Source organism: Coturnix japonica, chromosome 6, assembly GCF_001577835.2.
Source record: "Coturnix japonica isolate 7356 chromosome 6, Coturnix japonica 2.1, whole genome shotgun sequence".
NCBI lineage: Eukaryota > Metazoa > Chordata > Aves > Galliformes > Phasianidae > Coturnix > Coturnix japonica.
The window spans coordinates 28,940,297-28,962,056 of NC_029521.1; the positions used below are offsets into that span (position 1 = coordinate 28,940,297).

Genomic DNA, 21,760 nt, shown 5'->3' on the forward strand with positions numbered 1-21,760 from the left:
GTTCTCTTTAACTTCTGCAGCTGCAGCATAGGTCTGTTGCTTTCAAAATGTACGAGGGCAGTTATACTTTGCTCACTGGTGATGAGGCTAAATGATCACTGCAGTCACTTGCAACCCGTGCCAGTCTTTGCTATGATTGAACAAGTTTGAATTTCTTAATGTACCTCAAGCTTTGTTTTGTTGTTGTTTTTACTTTTTCATACCTGCAATGGAAGGGAAAAAGCTAAAGTAGGTTACCAAGTCAGGAAAAAATTGTGCTATTTGGAACCCAGATACAACAAAACTAACGTTCTTGTCATGATTGTGCAGGTTGCAGTAGAACATGTTGGTAACTGATTTAAATGATTTGTCTGTGCTGAAATGGGCTGTGGACAAGCTTTATCCTGATCTGCAGCCAGGTACCAATGGTACACTTTGAGCCTCGTCGTGTAGCACCAGCCCAGCAGCTCTCTGCAGCCAGCATCCCTGGCAACTGAGGAGGCCAAAGAACACAGCCAAGGGCTGGGCTGGGAGTGTGATTGAGCATTGCCTTTGTTCATACAGGCATCCAAGCTCTTTGCAGCTCAGTGTGCCTTGTTGCTGCAACTCAGCCATGTTAATCCAGAGCAAGTCTCTCAACTTGCATTTCTAGTCCTTCACAGTGACCTCAGGATGCCCACCTGCCCTGTCTTGCTCCCTGTTGTCCTTCTGTGTCACCTGCTCTGAGCCTTCTCATTGTGTGTCTCCTGTAGGTCCACTTCATGTGTCATGAGGGACACCACGTGTGCTCCTGGCTTTGGCTTTGCTGTTGGATGAGGTGTTTTCTTCCTCATAGTGTTGTACTGTTTTCTGAGAGGGCTTCTTGTTTATCTCTTCAGATCGCTGCCATTCCATCCTTATTGGCACAGCCTGCCCAGCGAATGGTGAGGTCACCGTCCCTAGAGATGTTCCAGACCAGCAGAGATTTGGCATTGAAGGCCTTGAGCAGCAGGTATGGTGGGATGGGCTGGGGTTGGGCTTGGAGATCTTTGAGAGCTTTTCTAACCTTCATGCAATTCTAGCAGGCCCTTTGGGATCTGTCAGATGTACTTTTTAACATAATAAGGTGGGATTTAGTTAATTATAATAAATAACAGGGATGCCCGCTGCAGATGAGTGCTTGCAGTAAATGGGGGGATGAGCTGCTGTCAAATACAGCACTAAGAACTTTGCTATTGGTTTAAATTACATGTTGTGTTCAGTGCTTATGATAACGTGTTGTAGCAGAGCAGCAAATACCATGTTACGTATTCTTTGTCCTTAACAAAGCCGTGCTAATATGGGGACTCTTCAGAGCTCTCCCATTAAATCTTTGAGAGGAGGAGGATTTTCTGCACATAAATGATATAAATTAGTAGTATCAGTGGTAATATGATGCTCTTTCTCTCTTCCATTTTTCTTCCCTGGTTTTGGCAGCAGTAGTTTACAACAGTAATGAAAGTTTAAGGAGGTGACTTCTTTCCCAAAAATATCATTTAAATACGGGGCTTCAGATTAAATTTTAGATGATATTAAGTCCCCATTTCAGAGCTTTTCCATGATAAAATGGGGCAGGACAAGACGGGTGTCCTTGTATACAACACATGTGGAACCTGTACGCGCAAACCCTCTGGATTTGATTGCAGGGGGAGCAGTGCCAAGCACTCATAGATCCTGGAATTGAGGACATCACCGTGATTTATGGAGTCCTATTACTAAAAATGACACTTTAATAGTCTCTGCAGGAATATTTTTTGGTTGCTTTTTATGCTCATATGAATATGAAAGTTCGGTGCTTGGCCAACAGGCAGCAAGTAAATGTGGAAAAAGATCCCTCTCATTGGAAGTGTGTGTTAGTATTTCTGTTGGCCTACTGGCAGCAGCGTTTAACCTTGCTTATGCTGTAACTGTATTACGTTGTTTATGGAGTACACTGTAAAACTAAAATAGAGCATCTCCCTCCTGTCCAATAGTTCTGAGTCACTCTTCTATTGTGTTTTAATTTCCACTTACGATTCTGTTGGCTGGCAAAACATTATTAGTTTTGTGTTTTTTTTGCTCCTGAAATATTGACAGATTGGTTCAGAACAAAGTGTTTCAAGTCAGCAACCAAAAAGCCAACCTTTAGCTCAGTGGTTGCCCAGTTTTTGAATGAGAACGTTATGTTTTTTGACCTGGAACTTTGCTGTTTACATGTGCACACAGAATACTAGCTTGATTCTGAGGCTTCCTTCACACGTTTACTAGGGTAAAGCTATGAGAGATACTTCTTGTTATTCTTCTCCCCACCTCAAATAAGTTAATTATTGACTTGAATTAGTTTCAAACCACGAAAACATTCTCTTGCCGTGTGTAGTCTTTAATGGCCAGAGGCTGCTTTGTCATTCCAGCAGGCTCTGGTACAATGTAGTGACTTTGAGCTCAGCTGTGGGAATAAATGGCAGCAATGGGTCACAGTGAGTTCAGGTCTTAATACAGGTTGTTTGGAGATGCATTTGAAGTATGTTTTATTTTTGAAACGAGAACTTGTACAGATTCTGAAGTTTATTAATCGTTTATTTCCTCCCTCCCTCCAAATCAGCAACGTGGGCCATTTTAACTGGAGAAAATCAGTGTGCTTTTGTAGACACTGTCCCATTAAATCAGTGTATGGAACCAGGCTTCTTTCTGTGCCTGGGAGTCAGGTAAAGGAGAAGATGAGGGAGGTTGGAAACCACTGCCAGAACCACCCCATCCCCATGTCGCCTCCAAAATGGGACTGGCTTGGTTTGAGGCAGAGGCTGAATGTCACAAACTTTTGGAATAAGAAAGGAAGTTCATAACGTTCTTGTGTTTTACTATAGGTATTACCAATGTGTGCTTAGTAAAACCCTTGGCTGTCTCATTACTTTCTGTATAGCAGTGTTAGGACATTATCCCCGGAGCTATCAGCCAGCCATCAGAGCTGTTTGTTTGCTCTTTGCTTGACTGTTGGCATAAGATGTAAGCTGGTGGCTATGCTGATCTTTAGCAAGTACTTTTTTATCCTAAGCTGTTTTAGAGAATGGCTGTAAGTGTTGTTTAAACACCAGGGCATCTTAAGAAGACCGATGATAGGAGGTCTAAATGGAATTTTATTCTAATTCATCAATGTTTTTCTATGTAATCGGATATCTTCATCTGCTTTCTATTCTCCTTATGTTGTAGAAAAAGCAAAGCTAGCATTTTCTTTTCAAGCTGTTAGCCTAACAGCCAGGCGTTTTTTAGGCTTCACGCTTTCCAGAGCTGGAACAGCAGGAGGAGGAGGAGGAAGAAATAAAGATAATTCATCAGGAAGAGAATAAAGGGTATTTTGCACTTGGAACTGAATTGAGATGAGGAGTCAGCGAGGCAGTGTTAGCACGGCTTGTTCCAAATGACAACAGAGGAGCCTGGGCAGGGGCCAGGCCATCTGATGGTGGTGACAAAGCTGGTGGGGCTGGAGGGACGCAGGGTTGCTTGATGGGGATTCAGCTTTGTGCACCACTGGGAAATGCTGGACAAAGTCTCTTGGAGGGGACTGGTTGTGAACATTGGAGTGGCAAGGTTGTGTTTTTCTTTGAATGCAAGGGTTGGAATATTGTCGTGGCCTGAAACATGACTTTTGGGGAGATAAAGTGGGGACATATGGAGGGGATGTGGAGCAGTGAGAGCAGAAGGTGTGTAACGCAGTGAAACACAAATTCAGCAAGGCACTTGCATTCATGGATTGTGGTAAATAGCAGCAGCAATGTGCTTATGGGCAGAGGGGAAGGGACCACATGGTGGGCAGAATTCCATCAGGCTGGGGCAAAGGAGCCATCATTTCACCCAGAAGTCTGAGGAGGAGCTATGGAGGTTTCCCCAATTGCCTTAATACAAACCCAACAATGCTTTGGGATGACAAAGAGATTTGCAGAGAGGAGCACAGCCGTGTGGCTGGCAGCTGCTTGAAGACTGGCTTCAGTTTTTTCTTCAACTTTTGGCAGCTGGTGTGAAACTTTTGGACTGGTCATAGCTCTCATGGTGGCTGATAGGCAAAGAAGACTCTTCAGAATGAATTTTCTGTGTTTTAAGATATTCCAGCCTCCTCTTTAGGATGCAGTTGAAAGGGTTTGTCTTTATATTTCCCTAGTGAAGTGTCAGCCCCTCTCTGAGCATTTTTATGCCACAGGTGCTCACCTTTTTCTATGAGGTTTATTCATTACTCTGTGGTTATGGATTACTGAAGTCATAGATCAAGCAGAGTGGAAAGAGTGTGTATAATGTTAATCTAATTTACTTCTTAATATAAAAATATTTCATACCTACTTTTTTTTTTGTGAGGACAAATGTGATAGATTTTTCTTCACGAGAACTCTGAAAATGCTCATTTATTTGTGCTTGCTTACCTCTCAAAAGCTTAGAGCTTACAGCTTAATAAACCTGGTGAATGCAGCACTAGAGGTAAAAACATAAATGTTGCACATTGAAGATGTTTTGTGTTAAATGCATTCTGCAGTGCCACTAAACACGATGCTGCCAATGATAGAAGTGGGGCTAGTGATGGGAAAGCGGCTTGTGCGCTGAGGCCGAGCTTTGTCTGGGCTGCTGTTGACGTGGCTCTTTTTCCTCTGCTCAGACACGGGGAGCTGGCGGGGGTCCCTGTGCTCTGAAAAGAGAAATTTGTTTTGTTCTGGCATTAGGAGGCTTCACTCATGTGACACCGCTTTGGCTTAGCGCCTCTGGGCTGCATTTGGTCACTGTCACTGTTGTGCTTTGTTACAGAGCTGTTGTAACAGTGGTTGTGTCGCGGTCATCTGCTGAGATCTGGGAAATCCCATTTCTCTGCTTTGGCTGCCATTTTGCCCAAGCTGTTGCAAATGTTTTTACCATAATCAGGTCAATGGGAGTTTTGTTACAAACTGAAGCGGGGTCAGACTTCATTCTTTGGCTTTTGCCTGGCAGCCGCTATTGGAGCCAAAAGGTTAAGGAAGGCCGTGTGGGTTGGTGTGGTTATGGTCTGCCAAATCAAGGCTCCATGTTACTGCACATACAGATAATATTTAGTGTGAATGTCAGCTTCATTACAGATGCAGAACTAAATGCTTGGCCTTTGAATTTAATGGGAGTTTTGCCATTGATATCAAGCAAGCCAAATTTTCTTCCAGGAAATGTTGATAATGTATCCGTGAGACATCTGTGGTTGGAAGAATTATGGAAATAGCTTGTTTTCCAAAAGCAGAGTAACCCCTCCTGTGGGGTCAGGCCTGCTTACGGTTTCCAGAGGCAAGCAGAAGAGTAAATGTTAGATAATGAGTGATCTCTTGATCCTGAATTTCTGTTTGCCTCTGTTGAAGAAAGCAAATGCAATTTTATGTGTTGATTAAGTGAAATAACTGCTTTATTATTTTTCCTATGTTCTCATTAACTGTTCCTCCTACTGAGATAATTTCACCTTAACTTTGAAAGTTTCCAGAAGGATAACTTAAGCTCTTTCCTTTGATAGTGGTGAAGCAGGCTGCACCTTTTGGAACCATTTTGCAGTGTGTTCGGAAGGACAGTGTGATTATGGCAATAAAATCCAGTATCTATTAACATAATAATTACTTCAATTAAATTTTTTAGGACCTCTGAAACAAGAGGTGAATTTAGTATGACTGCACTGTATGTGCATAAAAGGTAGCATCTTGTTTTAGAGATCAGAAAAACATTGCATGGTCTGAGCTGTTGCTTATATTTACAAATTACACACAGTCGAACTACTGAATATCGGTGTTTACTTAATTGTTATTTCTACACTCTTGGTTACTTTCAGTTGTGTCCTTTATTGAATAAGTCATGAAGTTTTATGCAAGCAGAGCAACAGTCCCAGCCCTGGCAGTGTGTGATGGCTGGTGGGGATCTGCTCCAGTCCACCTGAATATGGTGAGAATCACTCATTATTGTGTTGCACAGTTGTAAAACCAAGCTCATAGACATCTGCATGTAAGTGGGGAATGTAGTGACCAGTTTATGTTCTGATTTGGGATAAAACCAAACCTGATACTCATCCTTCAACCTGCCCTAATGTATGAGTTCAGCACTGCATCCGTTCTGCTTCAGTTTGGCAAGTTTGGTTACATTTTAATTGTGCTTGCAGAGGCTGAGGAGAGTGCCCAGAATGTGGGGGATAGAGGTCTGAAAGAGGAGGAATAGCTGAGTATCAGATTGAAAATTGCCTTCTTTCTCCTATGTGCCTTGTTGGTCAATGGCAAACAGCAAATTGTGGGGAGACTTTCACTGTCCATGGAAAATGTGATTTCCTTGGTCAAAATGGCAAGAGGTTTTCTATTGCTTTACAGATTTTAATAATGCTTAATACTAACTATGAAAGTTGTCTTATATAAAGCACAGCGCTACTTACAGGGCAGTATTTGCTGCTGTTAAAGCATATCCAGTGATAGAGATCTAGATAAATATTACCAACCAGTCTTGTTTCCCCTGTTCTCATCAGGAATAGGGAGGGACTGAAGCCTGTGGCACCGTATGGCTGACTCTCTGGTGTTTTCTGCCCACTGCAACTGTTCTTCCCATGCATACAGCACTGACTTTAGAGAAGTCTTTCAGAGAATTTATGTGGGGGAATTTGTCACTAGGTGGCAGAATCAGACTGTATTAGTACCACCATTTTTTAACGTTTTCTCCACTTGGCTTCTTTATAGTCTGTAAATGTCTCTATGACTGTATCAAGCATTCCAAAATATCTCTATTTTAAAACAATTTCTAATAAACACAGCTCTTTCAGAGGAGCGATTTTGTGGAATAGCAGGTATAGCCTCTTGGATGTATGTTTATAGATGTGTGAGTCATGTTTCACTTTGAATTTGTGATTACTCTGCTCTTTGCTTCTGCATTTTGGAAGCATTTGAGTGCTCAGATTTGTAGATGACCTCTAAACAAAGGCATGTTTGTTCTTTGGCATTTTCTGAAGATATATAATATTCAGCTACTGCTTTAAGTACGTTTACAGAGGCATTAATATGCACAAATGTCTCTTCATGTCCAACTGCCATTTTTCATGCAAAAATGTCTAATACATAGGAAAGTTGAGGTTACTTATTTGTACCAGTGTGACCTCTGGTATAGTCCCTGCTGCACTGGTGTAAGAACAGCTTCTGCCTCGTTAGCTGAACCCTTCTGTGAGGGGTGTGAGCAGAAGTGAACGTGCCCTGCCCTGACTGGGGGGTGGCTATGGTAATATGCATGTTCTGGCTTTAATTTGTGACTTAGCTTCTATTGAGAAAGATCATCGTGTTCCAACATAGGTTTGACAGATGCGTCGGTAAGGGAGCAGTGGTGCAGAACTTGAGGGTGTGTGATTTGGAAGGAGAATGGTTGTGTTTTGAAAGCTTTGCAGAAACTGATTTCTGAAACGTTTGGGATATTTCATGTTCATATGAGATGTTCTTTTCTGCTTTAGAGGACGTTTAAGTGTCATGTAGTAATTGGTTGTGAGCCAAGAAGGTCCTATGGAGTTTGATTTAAGGTCACTCAAGGAGCTTACGCTTATTGTCCTGTTATCTCTGTGTTCCTTGCTAGTGAATAGTACAGGTTTTAATTTACAAGAACATCCTTAACTCCAGGATTCCTTGGGCAGATTTAAAAAATAGGAAGGCTCAAAGAATTTAACGTTTTTCCAAGCAGATGTGATGGAAATCACATAATACTAATACTCAGATTAATATGGACTATAATTACTGTGTAGATTACAGCAGTCTCTAAAGGGCTCTGTAGCATAATTTTAAAGGTGAAAAATAAACTGTTACTTGATTTTGTTTCTGCTCCTTCCTTCCCTTCTATTTTTTCCCCTAATTGTTTTGGTATATTGGAAGTTCAAAGGATGCGGGTGCAAAGGAAGCTCTGAACTTTTTATGCAGCTATTTTAGATGCTTTAGAAGAAGAATTTAATGATGACAGCAGAAATGTTTCTGTCAATGGAAGATACAGACATGCGTGCCCTTTCCTGGGACTTTGTTAGAAAGCATTTCTATCGCTTTTCAGGTGTCTAAGACGCTGCTCAGTGAAAACCTTACCTCAAATGCATACTTATGGAGTGTTAAAAATGCAGTTGAAAAGGTGCTCAGTGGGAAGACACCAACTACAGAAGCAGTGTTAAACAAATAGAAGCAAGAGAAACTTCTGCAAGTGGCAGCTGTTCATCTATCAGGAGAATAATATTAAATTCATCAGTGATGAAAATAATAAATGGTTTTCTTTTCTAATTAATGCTCTGAGGCTTGAGTGATGTCTGCTTGGAATCGGGCACCTCATTTTCAAGTTTTCCAGAAGAAGAATTCTCTAATTCTGCATATTGGCAAGAAACCAGAGATTACTATTTCTTAAGCAATATAACTACTTTTGAAGTATTACAGCACAAGTTGTACCCTTTATCCAGATCATTACAGGCAACATCTGACCCCAGGCATCACCTAAGTAAGAGATTTCCCTTACAAATTCTTACTCGTGGCTGGGCTGGAATGACTATGGGATAGCTATTGTGCTACTAGGTAAATTGTTGCAGAGATTTTGCTCTAGTTAAAACACGTGCCTTATTTCTGGTGCGTAGTTCATTAGCTTTCTTTTCCAACCTTTGCATCTTACTGTGTCTTTATCTTCTGCACTGAAGAACTGAGATCTCATCATGAGTAGAGTTATAGAACAAGAGAATCATTTGAGTTGGAAGAGAGCTTTGAAGGCCATCTGGTCCAATGACCCTACAGTGAGCAGGGATATCTTCAGCTCTTGTTTAGTCTCTCATTAGATTCTTTCTAACCATATTTAAATTTCTTTGAAGCATAAAGCAAAAATCTCTTTGAGTAGTTTTGCTGTGGGTTGTTGCATTGCAGGTTGCACCGTGTCAGTTCATAGCAATCCTTTGCTTGGTTTAACTTCCAGAAAGTCTTCATACCAACATGTTGTTCTCCACTAATATCTACCTATAGACTATGTATGTGTTTCTGTATGTGTATACATACACATGCGTATATATGGAAGAATTAAATAGCATAGGAAGGATAATTCAAGCTTGAAATAATTTGTTGTTCCACCTGTTGGATTTTTTTGTTGTTGTTGTTTCTGATTGACATTCAGAGTATTTCAACTCTTGTTTTTTAAGATATTGCCTGCATATCCTATGCAATAAAGCAGGAGGTTTTAGTTTGTATTCAGCTGGGAAGAGGTCCAATAAATCAGAAAACAACTGCTCTGTTTGAAGGAAGTTTTCTCTCCCTCTTTGGTAAAGTACAAGAGAATTCTGTTTAAATGAAGCATGCAATTTTAATCAATTGTACCCTAAAATAAATAAGACAAACAGCTGCTGCTTGTTAATTACTGAATGTCTTCACCAATGGACTCATCATTTATTCGCTGCTTTCAGTGCAGCCTTAAATTCTGTAAGTGAAGGTGCTATTGCCATGCTGTGTGACTGCTTGTACATTTGCAACAAAGCAGCTCAGATAATACATGGAGAATTTATTTCAAAAGACAATAACCTTCACCCTCACAGATTCATTGTTTTCATCTAATGATCAAGTTCCCTGAGAAAGGTCAGATTTTATGAAACCAAGAGAAAAGCGTGTTTAATATTCCTAGCTGAAAGCTGAATTTCTTGGTGACAATTATACCAAGCTGTGAAGTTTTCCCACTGTAAAAGCTTCTTGTGTAGAACTGTGGGCCCATGTGGGTTGGAAGGGACCTCCAGGCCACCCAGCCCAGCCTTCTGCTCAGAGCCCATCATCCAGGTGAAGCAGGTTGCTCAAGGTGGTTTCTTTCAGCTCTGAAGCTCTCTGAGGATGGAGATGCCACAGATCACCCCTTCTGCCCAGGTCCCAGCTGCTCTGGCCCTTGGCAAGCTTGGTGAGCCTCTACAGGGCTCACTGCAGCATATCAAGGTACTTGTAATTAATTTATTTTCTTAGTCCTGATGTCTTTAATCAGCAGTTCTGTATCCATCCCTTAGTTTAGGTTTTTACATGAATTGCCTCAATGAATCCACACTGGTGGCTCTGGGAGCTAGATGGCTCCCTGGGTAACCTTTATAAGGAAGTTCTTCAGAGATGTTTCAAGGAAAATATTAGACTTGAAAGCCATTTTTAAGCTCACATAATTTGGTATAAATAGGCACATCGCAATAGTGAGCAGAAGTAGGTAACAATCATTGTGCTTGATTGGCCCATTAGCAGTGATTTCAGACTGTAAAATGCAGTTTGTTTGGTTCAACTTGTTCATCTACTGACTTGGTATGTTACTGGTCACCTTTCATATTAGAAATCAAGAAGGAAAAGGTATATAAGTGTTCCATACCTGTAATCTGTCTGACCCTGTCTTCACCTTCAATCTTTTGTTCTACTCAATCAGTACATGCCATTCCCATCTTCAGCCTTTTCTCCCTTTTCCATACCTCTTCATCTCATCATATTTATTTCCCACAGGCTGTTACTTCTGTTGACAGCCCCTCTTTTGGGCTGGTACATTGTCCTCTTCTGCTTTGTTCATTCCTTTTTTTGTCTTCCTCCCTTTTCTCTTGCTCCCCATTGCAAGTAGTTTTAGCACTAAGCAATACCTATATGCTCGGTTGTTGCATTCTTATTTTTGGTTTGCTCTTGCCTCTAGGGTTGTTCTTCACGGTTTGGATTTGCAGCTGTTATTTGTCCTTTCTTATTGTCTTTATTTCTCCACTTCAAACAAGGAGAGGCAGCTGTGGGCCTCTCCAGGTGACTCCAGGAATGTGCCAGTGTTGGGTATTTAGTTGAAAGGTACCTGCTTTGAGTTGTCTAGCTAGGAAACACTGATAACTATAAAATGAAAAGCCCAAATGTAGGGTCTGGTTTAGCTGAGCAAAGCAAAGTCAGAAGTAATTGTCCATTTCCAGGATGTAAGTGCTTTATTTGATCATCTGTTGTCTTTTTAGAGTATTTTAAGAGTTGCTGAAGCCATTTCAAAGCCACTGAAGAAGACAATACGTGAAGTATTTTCACTTATTTGTAGTACAAGCCCTTAGTGTGAGTGCTGTGTGATATAAAGGACTGCTGACTGATCACTGTGATATAGGTCCTGTTGTTTGGGTAAGCAAGCTGGAAACCACTAAATATTAGAATACGGTATTGTGAAATACAAAGACTGACGTGCTACCGGTGGTAGGTTATTGCTGTGCTGCTGAAATGAATTTGCCCAACTTTGTATTCTATAGGAGAACTGATGAATAGAGAACAGCTCCTTCAGCTGTTGGTGTGCAGGATGAGTTGGCAGCCTGGAATACTTAGCAGAAAGGACAGGAGATGCTCAGGTCTACTGTAGCAGGTTAGTGTTAAATATATAGTGTCAATTTATGTTATTTGCACTATAATTAGTGTTACAGCTTTAATATTAATATAATATCTCTGTTATTTACATTGTAGTTGCCACAATAATGTTTTAATGCTATAAATGATGTGTTACTGTACTCTTTCAAATTTCATTTATCAGTATAATCTGAGGCTGTATATTCTTTTATGTATTCAGCTGCTATCTGCAGACTTATCTGAAACATACTCTGTTTTTTCTTAATGACTTTTATTATCCACTTGCGAAAACACTGAAGGGAAAGCAAACAGATGTCCATCAGAAGAGTGGAAGTGGGAAGGTATATTGTATTTGTAATGCATGTTTGATGCATAGACACTATACAATGCATGTATTTGTCACTTCAGGTCTTCTAGTTCCCTCCAACCTGGCTGGAGCTGCTCGAACTGACAGTGAAGTTGGTTGGCATTGGCTTGTAGGCTGCTTGGAGAGGACGGTGATTTGTAGACAGGTAACGAGGAGTTGAGGAATGAAAACGTGCATGAGAAAATTGCGTGCCTGTGCTTCATGTCTCTGTTGTGGAGGAAACTGGGGTTTGGTAACAGTTTCTGGGCTATTACTAAAGGTCATCACCATCCTGTACATGAAATAGCATTGGCTGCTGGCCCTATGCCTTTAACTGCAGACTCTTGGCTTCTGGCATCGCTGTTGTCTCTTACTCTATAAACCCAAAGAGATACTGATTGCTGCATTGTTTGACACCCATTCACCCCTAATGGTTGGCAATCACAGAACTGATGACTGTGGGGAGCCTGACAAACCTGATAACCTATATTTTAAACCCATATTCCTTCTGATTACTTTTTTTTCCTATTTTGGCTTTCTTTTTTTCTTTCCCCGGGGCTCTGCTCACCCATAGGAGTCATTTGTCCTTTGTGCAGCTTGGTGCTTCTCAGTAATACCTTCTCATGTTCTTGTACAGTCCTCATCTCTCGTGTTCTGGTGGGACTGCTGCTCAGCTTCTGTAGGGCTTTCCACTGGAGGAGGCATCTTTTGACTACTTGCTGTTGATTTGTCCAGCAGGATGAACAGCGTTCATACTTGCAGATTAATTCCCTTTATTTACTTTCTTTACTTCATATTTCGTGTATGTATTGATTTGGTGCGGAATGATTTGTATCAGTGACAGGATAAGCTGGTGTAATATTGTATTTTGAGTCACATTGTGCTTTGGTATATCCAAGACAACAAGCCTTTTCATGGGATTTTAACCGTAATGTAGCTGATGCTTTGCATATTCATTTCCATGGTGGTTGGTCTGCTTCCTGGTGGGATAAATATACCCTCGCGCTGGGAAAAGCACTGTGATAAATACAAATTATTTCTCATTTGAAGAGTAAACAGAAAGCTACAACCACGGGTAACTGGGGCTTGGTTTTGAAGTGATTGACACAGGAATTTTGTTTGTCCAAGCAGTGCATTGAAGATTCATTAGTTGAGAGAGTCCTATGGTTTTGTTAATTGTAACTTCTGAGAGAGAACTGCAGATAATCAAGCACCAATCAGCGTTGGGTCTTTCTATAATACACGGGACCAGAAAGGATACTTCTCTCAGAAAAAAGAAGGGTTTCTGCATCAACATAGTGAGGTTTTTGGAGCATCTGTTCAGCTAATAGGAGAGAAATCCCCATTAAATTGAGGACTCTGTGTGAGAAAGGCATCAAAGTGTGCCCTGTAATAGCAGGAGGTGGGACTCAACAAACTTAAAGTTCACTTTAAGTCAGGAATTCTTCAATTTTCAATATACATGCATGTATGTATATACATATATATGAACATATAGTATCATGTGAAATGTGCAGCGGAATAAAGGGTGATAGTAGCAAAGTTGTCACGATATCTGATTTTTTTCCTAATTAAGAAAATAAGAAATAGAATATTTCCTTAGCGTTATTATATTATGGATATTTCCTTAGCGTTATTATATTAATAATATATACTGTCTTATAAAATATTATTACTCTATTACTTTATAGAATCATAGAATCAGCAGGGCTCGAGATAATGCTTGACAGGAGAGCTGATGGAGACATTAAACAGCTGGTGAGAGCTGTTCCACACTCACACTCTTGACTAAATTGAGGCAAGCAAAGAACTATCATGGAATCCTGTCTGCTGGTTTTATTTTAGTGCCACTAACCTCCAGCAATAGGCAGTACAGAGATGTAGGAATAAGCCTCTGGGGAGCAAAAGCATCTTAAATACGTTTGCTATTTAAGTATGTAGAGGGTGTTTTAAGAATGTACCCAAGTAGAAAGAAACCTATTTTCAGAGCCACAGTTTGTATCTTTTGAGATAGAGATCTGACTCCAGGTCCTTAAGGTTTTGATAGTTTCCAGCTGACATCTGGAGACATAAAGATAATGTCCTTGCACCAGATCAGGAGATGAGAATTCAGTAGGAAGAAGGCTGGTGTCTGGTGTAAATTTGGGTGTTGTAATGACATCCCCTTCTGGAACTGCTGAGTAGTTAAGGCAGTAGAAAGTCAAGAGCTGAGCATGGATCTCTTGGCATTTGTTTTTGTGCTCTTATCACTTGTCTTTCTGTCCTTTGAAGTGAGGTGACCCTCTGAGGGATTTCAGAAAGCTATGAGCAGTACATTAAGCTTTTGAAGTATGTTCACAGTGTTATTCCCTGTCTTTTCAATGTCAGGTATCTTCATATCCCTCACATTCTGCCATCAGGCTGCCACTGGTACATTTTTACTCGTCAGAAGTTTACACGGTAGTGAATACATTTAATATTCTCTGAGCAGAGACAATGATGTCCTGGGTTTGCAGCAGGCTGGTTTCTTTTTCTTCTGTGTTTTTGATGTTTCAGCCTCGTGGTAGGTAAGTCCCCGAGATCACAAGGTTCTTCTCAGGAAGCTGGAGGTCTGCGGGTCCTGTAGCTCCCACTGGCTGCAGATGGAGGACACTGTCTCTTTACTGAATGGATAATGAACGGTGGCTGTAAGGTAGGTGTTTATCTGTACATCTTGCATTGTCCTGAATGCTAAGAGGTTAGTCGTAGTCTTTTACATTTGTGTTAGAATCACAGAATGCCCTGAGTTAAAAAGGAACTCAAAGATCATTTGGTTTCAACCCCTGTAACACAGGCAGGGTCACCAACCTCTAGACCAGGTTGCCCAACTCCACATCCTGCCTGGCCTTGAATGTCCTGCAATGGTACATTTCTGAATCCTCTGGATAAAAGTATTGTTGCTGCTTATTGGGCACTTATTGCCTGAAAGAACAGTGACAGCGATGTGGTTTCAGAAGACTAAAGAACAGTGAAAATGTCTGAAAAATGGGGATTTATGTGAAACCCTGCCAGTGTTATGGGAACAAACAGAATAACCTCTAAGACAGCGTTGCCTTTCATTGCAGTGGTTCTGTAATTAGACCTCTTCTCTTTAGCTTTATTTCATTAATGGGAAAATAGTAGTTTTTTAATAGAGAACAAGGGATAAGGGAATTTGTCATATTAGTAGCTGATAAAGGATTTGAGAGGGAGTCTAAAACTGGAACTGTAAAAGTATGGTATTTGCTTTTACCTGCAGGCATCTATGAAACAAGAGATGGGCAGAATTGTCTTGTTTTGGTTTAATATTAGAGACACAAACACGCATAAGTGAATGAAATTGGACATATTTAGTAATGGCTCAATAAATATTAGCAAATGGGTGGCACAATTTAATCAGAGTGGTTGCAGTTGATAAGGTGCTGAAAAGCTCTGATTGAGACTGCTGGGAGGCTAAATGAAAAGCTGAAGATTTGGAGATAAGGATTGATGGACATAATGTTATTATAATTGGGAATAGTAGAGAACGTAAAGCACTGAGAAATTAAATTGATGACCTGTAAAACAAGCTTAGATGAAGAAAAAATCAGGTTGATAAAAGCTCCTGCAGGCAAAGCACAGGGCAAGAGAAGAGAGTGTGTTGGATAAGCTTAAATTTTGCCCAACTGCTTTCTTAAGTAGTTGGGATAATATGGATTTGGGAAGTGTTGTAATAGTGTAGGTGTCAATCAAAATCTCTGTTCTATGGAGATTTGACATTCCCTTGAGAGTACTGCAAACTGTATTTAAGCTGCTACACATGAAATGCTGCATTCTTTTTTTCTTCTCTGTTGCTTCACTCTGATCTTCAGGGCTTCTTATTTCTTTCATGGTTGCCCCTTTAGTAAACCAAAAATCAGCATTTCTTATCCAACGTGGCATTAACACTCATCTTCAGGTTTTTCAGGGAGTCATTTCTTCAGCTCAAATCATGAGCACAATCCTGGTGCAGCAAAGTGTTCTGTTGTGGGATCAAAGGATATCCACTGTATCAGGGCATCGAGTATTCCTTCAGGAAAGCATAGTAGACTCCAATTAACTTGATTTATCTTTGGGGGCAAAAAAATGTGTTCATCTTTTTGGCTTTCAGAATGGAAAAAGTCATTTGCAACTCTACCAGAAAAACAATTGGATATAAATTACCTGGGGTCATCCAAGGCAAAATTTCACTTTGCTCTGTCTGCCAGTGACACTGATGGGGAGGTGAAATGAGTTCCCACTATTGAATTCTACTCAGAAAAAGGCACCGTTCATTTTAAAGTAAAAACATTATTTCTTTTCTTTTAGCTTAGCCTAGTATTAAATAATATCTTAATCTACTTTAAAATATTGTACTGTTGTACATAGAATATTTTTCTGTGTAGTGCACTCGTTCTAACTCATAAGGCAACTCATTAAATAGAGGGAATAATATTTTTATGTCGAGACAATCTTAATAGCAGGCCATATAGATTGCATGGAAATAGAGAAACGGTGAATAACTGTTACAGAGTCATCGTGTCATTATCAAATTGCATTAAATTTGCACAGTGGGAAGGCAGCTTAGAAGGTCATAGAAGGACACACAGCTTTGGGAACAGTCTGAATGTTGAGTTGACTCATCTAAAGCACCGTTATGTATTTGATGGTTTCCTTCATGCTGTAGCAGAAAATAATGTTTAATACTGTGTTGCCATGATGCGTTCTTTATTTGTTCTCAGCTCTGCCTGTGTTTGCAGGACAGTCAGTGCAGCCAGTGGCTTTCTGAATGAGGTGTTTGCATTGGTTTAATATGATGTGCTAAGGGCAACATCAACCCTTTTTCAGTGCTGTTAAACAGAAGGAAAATACTCTTGCTGTATCTGCATATGCAAACAGTTGCAACATGCCAGTGTAAAGCATGTGAACGCAAAGGCAATCTGTTGCTTTTTCTTTCTTTGGTAGATGAATTTGAAGCGGGGAGAACTTACATGAAAGAAGATGTCCTTTTTCTCTTAGCGTGTTGCATTCTTGTGAAAACTCTTGCATTTTCTTAACTATATGGGTGATTATGTAGGCAGAGCACCAGCGTAATTAAGAATGTGCTTCTGGAGAGAGAATACTTAATAATAAGCAGACGGCTCAGCTACTGCATTCTCAGATTGTGTTTGCTTGAAGTAACTTCAACTGGAAGATCCCACAAGAAACACACATGTACCTTAGTTAAAACACACAGCATTGGTGAAAACCAGGGCAAAGATGGTGAGAAGCCAACTAAGGTTGGCTGAAGGTTTTGTTGTAAATGAATGGCTTGTAGAAGCAGCGTGCTGGTATTCCCACAGAGCCACATGTTCTGTCACAGCACATTGAACATTAAAGTTATTTGCAGTTCTTACCACTGCGCCTTTTGAAACTAAAGGATGCATTGTGTTTTCAGACAAACTCTACTTATTTTTACTTCTAGAGGGGAAGGAAAAAGAGAAGATGCTGGAAATGGAACAAATCTTTATTGTGAGAATGCCATTGGAATTCTACTTCTGATCTGGCTTAATTCAAAGAGCTCAAAACTTGATGTCAACGTGTTTTCTTTAACACTTCTCTCTGAAGGGATTCTGTTGAAGGGGCAGCTGCCTGTGATGCTTGGGATGGCTTACATCTCTGCATAGGGAATGGTACATTTATCTGGAAGACTGGGCTGTGTTAGTGTTCCTGAGTTTGTAAAACTGCATTTCAGAAAATGAATTTCTTTCCTGCCGCAAGGTGAGTTGTTAAATTAAACAGTGCCATTATTTGATTGGATGCTATTCAAAAGTAATTAATGCTGTGTGCTGAAATGATCAGAAGTCATCGAAATTGAAACTAAGCAAAAAGCCACATTTCTGTTTGGAAAAGCTCTTTGAATATACTGTGGAATTGGGAAAAAAAAAATCTTGCTGCAGTGATAATTGATAGCATTAAAAAATATCTATGAATACTGAAACTGAGAGATGTGATGGGGAGGGAGAGGGTAAACATACTATTTTCTTGTTGTTTGCTGAGTCTTTATTCATTTTTCTGTTGTGGTGTTTTGTACTTACTGTTCTATTCATTAGCATAATGGCAGCATTGTTGTGTGCTGCTTTAGGGACAGCACGTTGTGTTCTCTGGAACAGGGACTGTCTGGATCAGGAACGCTGTGTCTCCTGCTGGGCATGGAGGAGGCTGAAATATGCCTATGGATGAGGAGACATCGGCATGCTCTGTTCATTGCCCAAGAAGAGAAATGGATCACCTCAAAAACCTGAGGGCTTGGAGGATGCTGTTGTTTTTGAAGGTAATAGGAAAAAATGAAAGAAGTTTACTGAGCTCAGATAGACAAAGGCATTACAACTGGGCTTAAAGCCTGTGCTGACAGTGCTTGAAACCAGATGCTATGGGTCCACACACTGGACGGCCATCAGAGAGCAGCAAATGTTGAATAGCCCACATTGGTTTATCTGTGGTGATTTGTTTGCTTGCTCTGCCTGTAAGAATGTGAAACCATTCATCTGGTTTTTCACAGTGGAGTTGTACATCTGCATGTCTCATCCGGAAGACACTAATTTAGTATGAAAAGATGCCAGTCAGCTCCTGCTCACATCCTATGGGGTAATCTGCACCTCACAAAGGAGACGCTTCGATAGCTTGGCTTTGCTTTCTTTCTTATTGGCCTGTAGTATTTTGTGCTTGAATATACATGAATGTAATTGCATATCTGCTGCTTGCAAGGATTCCAGATTATGCTGCTACTTTTTGTGTTCTTTCTCCTCACTTTTACTCACCTTGCATTGTGTCAGTAACTGCATGTTGTTGGTTCCAGGGCACCGTGGTTCTTTTTATGGGATGTTTGGTTTTGTTTGTGTTTCAAACAGAAAACCGGGATTTCTCTACCCAAAAAGCAGAACTCCCGGGTGTTGGCCATATATAACATAAGGCAGTAATTCCTTTAGATAGTATGTACATGTAACCATATACTGCTAACTGAATATCTAAGCTTATTTTAGAATAGCATTGAGAGTTAAAAAATTAGGCGGATTCCTTCTAGGTGGTGATTGGCCTTTAGTAGCTAATTTGCAGCATGTTTAAATGCATCTACTTTTTTGGATTGCTATTGCTTTGAGAAAGATCAAGTATTAAAGAAAGCAGGGGGTATTTTTGGTCACTGATGCCCAGTTGATCCCAGACAGCTGTACTGCAGGAGCTGAGGATATCCCCTCCCACCCAACCCATGGTCAGTGGATGGACTTTGCCATCTCCTTCCAGCAGCAGAGGTGGAACTGGGCAGGGTGTGTTCTGCTCTCTGTTGACTTATGAATGCGGCACAGGTATGGGGCACAAGTCAATGAGAACATCCAGGTGTTTTAATCTAAAAACCACACTTGTTTGCAGCATCCCCAGATTATAGGGATGTTACCTGAATGCTCTTCTATAACATCTCAGTTGCAGCGTAATGACACGTACCTTTCTTTGTTTCTTCTGCTGCATCAGGTAATAACATTGCTATTGCATATACAAAATATATTCTAATTTCAGAAAAATCTTGTGACCGTTTCCCTGCACATGCTTTATTTTGTTCTTTACACCATAATGCCATAGGTTGCACTTCACAGACTCCTAATTATTACTCTAATGTACACACACTAAGTGGTGCCATTAAACTTATGAATTCCTGGTGCAAATAGCTACTAAGTAATTTTCAGTCATTTAATTAAGTCATTACCTTTGGCTATTTACAATTTCACCTTTCCAGTGGTTATCAGAAAGACTTTGATGCAGCACGATCACTTGCTATTCTAAAAATGGAGTGTTCCAACAAGGGAATTCAGGTCGTGTGTCTGCTGCGTGCATCCCTTCCCATTTCATGCACACATTACTGTTGTTGTGAATGAGTCAAAGCATTTTAAATACAAAATGTCTCAACTACTTAATGTTCATCTAAATGTTCTCAATATTACCTGGAAATTTTGTTTTCAACTGCATTTCCAAGCCCAGGATCAGCCGACATCCTCCTGCTGTAGCAGCTCTCCATCTACAGAGCACCTGTGGCAATGGTGTGGCTGCTTGTGTTCTCTTGTGCTTTATTTTGCTATTCGTTAACAGATTAACCTGGTTTATTTTTGTTTATTTGGTTTATCTGTAAGTGCCATGTTGCTATAATTGGGAATAAGTGGGAAAATTAAATACGATTACTGAAATGCTATCCAAGTTTCTATTAATGCTTTTATTTTTGCTTAAAAAACCAAAACAACTCCAGGCAATGAGTGAACTACTAAGTGTAAGGTAAGACCTTCTTCCTCCTCTGTTCCAACTGGTATTTGTAAGTTGTTTCTATTACAGCATATGTGAAACAACGGTGTTCAGCAGTGCTACTGAGAAAGGTACCAAAGAGATGAAATTCTGTCTCCACGTCTTAAGCAAACCAAAGGCAATGTTCTAAAATACGTATTTTGTTTTCAAAGTTAAGAAACCCAGAGCAACATTTTAAGAAGTTAAATACATAACAGTAGTAGATACGGAAAAATACAGTTGATAAGCAGAGCGATGAGGCAAAAGAAAATAAGTATAATAGTTGATTTTTTTAAAGAAACACGTTAATTCTTTGTCATGCTCGGCATCCCCCCACCCCTTACATGTAGTGTGTCTTCAGTCTAAGCGGTACAAGTATGCAACATAGTGAGATGGTACTACCTTACAGGGCATAGGTTGAATTAAGTAATCAAAAAGGTAATGACACTGGAAGGCCTGATATCTGCATCGGTATGTGCTAGTCATGTTGTGTCTGAGGAAAATGAGGTCAAAAACACAGTTATGAGAGATATGTACAGTACTTCTTCACGAAGAGAACTTGTCCAAAAGACAGACGTCCTCTTTCAGCACAGATTTCTCAACGATTTCGGCCTGACCCTACCCGCAGAGAAGTGTGCTGCCTTCCTGGGGCACGGGTCAGGGACATTTCAAAGAAAATTTCTAGATTGATTCATCCTTCAGACTACTACCCACTTTTAATAATTCAGGCTGGCAGTGAGGAAGTTGGCAAGCCAGCGGCCCTGGTCCAACGCTGGTCGTGAAGAGCAACGGCGGTCGCAAGGATGGCGGGCATCGCACAAGCGGCTCATGCCGGGCAGCGCCGTGGTGTGCCAGGGACCGTTACCACCCTTCTAGGTAAAGAACTTTCCGGCGCTAGACATGGTCCAAAACCTAAATCTTCCTGCCTTCAACTTATAATTACCGGCGAGTTGGGTGCCCCTGTTAGTGCGCTGCTGATTATCAGCGGTGCGCTTGTCGCGAAGAGTTGTACTCCGGCGTCCTCGGGGGGGAGTAAGTTTCCCTCAGGGGTATTGAAGGAGGGCGGCGAATGATGGGGTCAGTACCGTCGGGCGAACCGTTCTCTTGCTGGGCCAGGCTGGAGGAGCCAGAAAAGGCGCCAAGGGTCCCGTGCGACGCTTGTCCTCATAGGGGATGTGTGTCGCAGCCCGGGGCGGGTGGTCGTCGTTTGTGGCGCTCCGTCTGGACCCTTTCCAAAGATCTGGCCATATGGCTGTTTGTGTACTGAGGGGCTCCACGAGGCGGTGGGCTGACGACTCGAGGTAACTCCAGGATGGGGGGGGGGGGGGGCGCGTGTCAGCGAGTGAGAGAGGCAGTGAGTAGGAGGAGGAGCGGAATCAGGGGCGCTCCCGTAGGGGTCCCTGGGGCTGACCATGCCGCGCTCTCCTGGGAGTGGGGGGAGCCCAGGATGGGTGCGCGGTGTTGCGTTGTGGTCGGGGGGGGTGGCGCGAGAGCGGCACGGCTTGGCTCGATGTGTAGAGTGTTCGGTCATCGGTATCAGGAGCGCCGCTAGGTCGTTTTGCAGCCGAGCTGCTCGTCTCGAAGGACAACGTGGCTCCGGCGGTGTACAGGGTGGTCAGTGCCGTGGTGTTCGTTTCCGGGCCCAAGTGCAAAACCTGTACGACTTTGCCGTGGTTGAAGTCCTCATTAGGTTACTGCTGGAGCGCGCGAGCTTTCGCAGTGCGCTGGTCAAGGGTCCAATAGTGGGCTGATTATGGCATCCGGTTCCCGGTCCAGCGGCGTATCGACTGCACCCACTCAGGCTTGGTGTTAATTCTCTTCC

At 41.4% G+C, this 21,760-nt stretch overlaps 2 long non-coding RNA genes across 3 annotated transcripts in view; both read left to right on the forward strand.

The window, feature by feature from the left end:
* LOC107316251 overlaps positions 1 to 12,302 on the forward strand; it is a 24,959-nt gene extending 12,657 nt beyond the window's left edge. Inside the window, exons 3-5 of the long non-coding RNA XR_001556252.2 lie at positions 858 to 970; positions 11,204 to 11,313; positions 11,703 to 12,302. This is a non-coding gene — a long non-coding RNA (uncharacterized LOC107316251). The remainder of the gene's footprint in view (positions 1 to 857; positions 971 to 11,203; positions 11,314 to 11,702) is intronic.
* Positions 12,303 to 14,073: 1,771 nt separating this feature from the next.
* LOC107316295 overlaps positions 14,074 to 21,760 on the forward strand; it is a 41,974-nt gene continuing 34,287 nt past the window's right edge. The window contains exon 1 of one of the 2 annotated variants that reach the window (XR_004307745.1): positions 14,074 to 17,947. This is a non-coding gene — a long non-coding RNA (uncharacterized LOC107316295). The remainder of the gene's footprint in view (positions 17,948 to 21,760) is intronic. The other variant, XR_001556265.2, reaches the window with a different exon arrangement.